Below are 6000 nucleotides of genomic sequence, written 5' to 3' on the forward strand. Positions count from 1 at the left end.
TCATGGTCACTATTCCGTCTCAACATGTTCCACAAAGTGATAAGTAACCCAAATCCTCCATAAAGAGTCGCTCTTCACTCATGCGCCCTCCTTACACCTTCCTCTTCTAACAATGTTCCTAAATCCATCAATTCAACCTTCACATTTCCTTCACAACTCATCACCATTCTCCTTATTACTCCCCCTTATCACTCCACTTGATTCAACACAAGGTCACCATAATCATCGAGGCATCTCCTAATTCAACAAGTAGATAAACCCCAAATTCCTCCACAATTCACACAATTCCAACAATTAACAAATCAACTGTAACACCCCCATACTCCAAGTGCCTTACCAGGACCACTCAGGTATAAAGATGCTACCATCTCGGTTACCCGAGGCATGATAATCATAAGACAATGAAGAAACATACTTTATTAAACAAGTTAAGTGATTACATAACAAAACCAACTGTAAGCAAAATACAACTGCTCTCAAACTATAAACCAACAGAAAGGAACTGTCCTAACAAACACAGCGGAAGACTAAAGACTCTGATATGTGATGACTCCATCCCCAGCTAGATCCCACGCGTATCAAGATATACCCTGCAAGCAACTGCTCACCACCCCGAATGGATCACCACGAGTTTTAAAACATTTAAACGGGTCGAGTACTAATCACACAATTTATATACATATCAACAATCCGATAAATGCAGACGGTGACACCGTCACACATACAATCACACCAATCCCAACAATCTCAATCACCGATCGTCCCTTTGGACCATTACCGCGATGGGGGACCGCGGCCGTACCCACCAAATCCCCGCTCTTCATACCGAGCGATAAACCCATGTTCATTAATGTGCACATCCCCTTCCGTGGCGGGTTCCACGAAGGGCGAAACCAGGGCGTGAAGCCACTCCCGCAAGTGACTCCACTCAGCCGAGAACGCATCTCGAGAACCATAGGCAACCAATCACAATCACAATATCAACAACCGTCTGAATCTATCAACAATGTACAATCACAATCACAGTCGTCACAATACAATTACTATATCAAACAATCAATCTCAACACATCAACAATCATCCCATTATGGGACTAATACCGAGTAGGAAATCCTGCAGTAAGCACATAATCAGACGGTCTCTACTGCTGAATCAAAAAGCCTCCTATATGAACCCTCCTCCTATCATACAACACATAAAGACTACCAAATCACATACTACACATAAACCCCCAAATCTCTAAATTAGGGTTTAACCAAATCAAAAGAAAGACAATAAAAAGAGTACATAGATCTTACCCTCGACGCAAGGAACTCAACGGTATGAACAACGACGCGAATCGACCTTCCAAACTCGGGGATTGCTAATTATGCGATTAGAATGAAGAACTTGCTTGCTTTCTCTCTTAAACAGTAATTTAGGTTTTGCAAAAGTGGTTTAGAACAATGACGACAAAGCTTATATACCTTAATCGCATAATTAACAAAACCCGAGAAAACTCCCCAGTAAAAACCGGCTACTCGATCGAGTAGCTAAGGTACTCGATCGAGTGCCCCCTTACTCGATCGAGTACCCACGTTACTCGATCGAGTACCTAATAGGTCAGAAACTATTTTAAAACGCAACTCACCCTTACTCGACAGAGTAAGGCCTACTCGATAGAGTACCCAAAGACTCATAAATACGGAGTATTACGGTCTTCCCTCCTTAAAAAGAACTTCGTCCCGAAGTTCAACCCATACATAAAAACAACCATACTGACTCGACCAAGACACACCAACTTAGCTAAGGACTCAAGAACTCGACCGAACATAGAACATGAACTCTTGACACCCACTCCACCAACTATGTTTACTTCCACAACATGACTCACTATATCGTATCTACCACATATATATCTCTCACGACACCAACTCCATGCATAACCAACTACCATCCTCTAATGCTGCTAGCTCCATAATATCATCAACTATCAAATCCAATACCAAGACACTCATAGACATCAAACGGAATGTTACATTCTACCACCCTTAAAAGGAACTTCGTCCTCGAAGTTTACTCACACTCGTAACCTCATCATCCAACTGTCAACACTAGTGAAATATTCTCACACTCCTAAACATCACGCTACTACAAGCACGGTCATTACCTTTAATAAAATCACCCACAACACGAATCGATCTTATATTCTACATCAAGACTCAACTTCCGAATATATTATCATATGTACAACCATCAAAATCTGTTTTATCGCATCCTACTCCTCTTAAGACAAATGTTACGTCCTCGTAACTCGCTAATACCCAAACCATATCTATATCTCATTACCCTCTGTACCACCACATGTCAAAGATAACCGTCTATAAACCAAACACTCACCATTCTTATATCCAAGGCTCCCATACATAAACATTTCTCATTCCTCAACTCATTCGGCATAGCACCTAACCTATACCATAAACTCGTAGCAAATCACCATACCCACTCTTCATTATTACTGCCAAACAACATACCTCTCTATGTAAGGCACTTATCTCCCAGAAGCATAACTCACGATCCGTACTTGTTACGTACACGCACACTAGATCCTCAAGTTCTTTCTTTCATTACCGTAAAACTCATACACCACTTAACATGACACTAATTCCCCAAACACCCTACACTCTTTGTCTCAACAAAAGATTATGAACTACCTGCCGCTTTCGGATCATTACAACACATGTTCCACGAATCATTTTCCATTACCATGTCTACCGATGTCTCATCCGAAAACAAGATCAAAATTATCAGTAACAACCTCTCACAACCGTATCCCATCAACGAGAATATCACTATAACATGACAACAACGAAAACATATACAACTCTATTTCATATCATATTCTACCTCATTCCCAACTTAACCTGGTAAAGAAAATATCAATCAACAGACAACTGTCTATCTGCACAAACTGAAACTCGCAGGGAGCAACATCAAACAAAACAACAATCTATGTATAATGGTATGTACTTTGAAACTCGAATCATAATCATCCCGCCTACTCCACCACAACCGGTGACGGCATCACAACACCGCCACCAATAGCTACACCGTAGTGCGAAAATACCCGCATCACAAAGACTATGTACCGTGCCGGATCACCACCCGAGGCACCACAACCACACCGATAGACATCACAAGCGCATACAATTCCCATAAATACCGACTCAAAGATAACTTCTCGGACAAGAAAAACTTACTCAAATCGACTTTATTAAATCACCACGCAACATATTATATGGATAAACAGATAGGTATCTCATGAACATCATTTCTACCATTTCACGGAATACACATGTGTTATCAATACACATAAAATTATAACTAGCCATGTCAAATCAATCAAATTATTACCTTTTTGGATATCATTCAATTAAATTACCGTGTCCAACATATATATTACCGAACATTCATAAAACAACTTTATAATTATCACACCATACCACTTCTTGTGAGGTCGAACCTCACACTAACATTTACACATAACATAGACTCGTAATCACAACCAACTAGTCAATCCTGACCACGTAAGTTACCACTCGATAAAGGTTACATGCCGCCCGAGTTTAACTCATATGCCCCTCATAACATATTCCCCCATTCGCACAACCATCACTTCCTGCCAAATATAACCATACCTTTACTATTCAACTATTAGCATCCGCCTCATCTAACCACATCTTATACCCTCTCCCAATCATACACAACAATCAGGTCCCTACCAAATCAACCTCTTTAGAATTGCTACCTTTCTAATATACCATCACTCTTAAGCACTAATGACAACACCACAATGCCACCACTGCTCGTATATCAACCTCTTACACTCATATCAACATAACATGGTTTTTCTCCTATTTTTGGTTAACATTCCAAATAACGAACATCAAACCCATCCACAAAATTATCTCAACATTATTCCCAATACCATCTTATTTGTATTGTCATCCAACTCTCCACCAAATATCTCGTATCGTGCCAATACTCCACCAACTTCTTACTCCCTTAATTCCTCGAAACTCATTATCAATCATGTTGTCCTGAAACTCCTATATAACCTTTAGGTAACATCCTCGTGATACTATCACACATTTCGATGATTCCTTACCTTTATATCACATAACTCCGGTGAACATTTTCCTCAGCTTACTTTTATCCTTCTTTCCTCTTTACACTCAATAATACCAATTAATAGTCCAACTCCTTATTCCTTCTAGCTAACTCTTTAGAAATCCAGTTACCCCTTCATTGCTCCAAAACTCAAATTCCATTATTTTCTACCGACATCATCTCACTCTTTCTTACCATGGATCTTCTCTTATTATGCTATCACTAACACTTGCCACTAATCTATCCATAGAATCAACGTTTAATGTTCAAACAATTGCATCTCCCTTTTTACATCTCTAGAAATCAGAATTCATTTAATACCGTTAATTACCCAAGGAAATCACACAGTAGTTTCATATTTTAATAAACCAAACCTCCCAAACTCACTCACTGTCTACAAATACACCTCGTGACATGTCTCCACAAAGTTCACTATATATTACTCTTCTCAACCCCTTTAAACGAACTTTCACTACATATATCCATAACCCACACGACTCCTAACCATTTCCCTCCATAATTCTTTACACATCTCAAGCTGCCACTATCCACATCCTTACTTTCAATCTTTTATTCTCACGTTCATTATACTCGCATCATCCCTTGCCCATATTCACTTACTTTTACATTACTCAACACACAATCATATCACTCATCCCGTCTCGCAAAACGTGCGCCATGCCTCAATAAACTATACCAATCTTCCTTTTCTTTTTCCACCGTCTATCATAATCACATATAACTCATGTCCTCCCCACCGAACTCATACTCATCATAAGTGCCACTCTTTACATCATAAGATTAGGTAACTTACGCTTCAGGACCAACACATACGTAAAACAATGCATAAAGAAGTAATACAACACCTTTGAATTAAACATAATATGCAACGAATGTCAAAAGATAAACATATGACCCGAAACACGCATATGACCTGCACAGACCCCACTCGATCTAGTACCAGAACCTACTCGATCGAGTGCCCAATCATGCTCGATCGAGTGCCCCAACTCCAGAACCCAAACAGACCTTCTGATCTCTGACTTACTCGACCGAGTAGCCAGGCTACTCGATCGAGTGACCCCCTACTCGATCGAGTGCCCGAGGTACTCGATCGAATGCCCAAAAACACGATACTGGTCAAAATAACGACAAATACCCACTCGATCGAATCAAACCCACTCGATCGAGTCATGCAGACTCGTGAATACTACCCGCATGTTATCTCACATACCCCAACGTACTATGCATTCATTATTATTTCAACATTATGATTACAACTACGCATTCAAATCTGCGCGACTCCTCATACAATCAACAAAATAATCTACTTCGTGTTATCAAGTGCCACGTTATAAACAACCATCATGCTTTTCATCCAATTCGTTATACAAAACACATATCATTGAACCTCTATTCTTCATGTTACTACTTACCAAAAGCCAAACATTACCATCTATCATGCTCATATAACATTCAAATTTCAGTCATGTATTACCCGCATGTTTTAAACTTTCATAACTTTTTATAACACAACAACATTACAAATCCACTTCATCACATAAACACTTCCATAATCAAGAAATTCATATCCTTACGAAATTGCCACTTCATCTTTTCCAATCAATTCATCTAGTTCAATCATATACTTCATCTAACAAGCGCATATGATACGATAGTAGACAATTATACGAACTTAATATATAGCTTTACGCAAACAAAACTACGAAAACAAATCTTATCACACCCCCTAACCACATGTTATTAGGATTGCCTCACTATAAACCATTCGTCCTGCAACATCATTATTCATCACGCATCATCATATACGAACTACTTTCTTTTTCTACC

Source organism: Silene latifolia, chromosome Y (genome assembly GCF_048544455.1).
Source record: "Silene latifolia isolate original U9 population chromosome Y, ASM4854445v1, whole genome shotgun sequence".
In the NCBI taxonomy this organism is placed as follows: Eukaryota; Viridiplantae; Streptophyta; class Magnoliopsida; order Caryophyllales; family Caryophyllaceae; genus Silene; species Silene latifolia.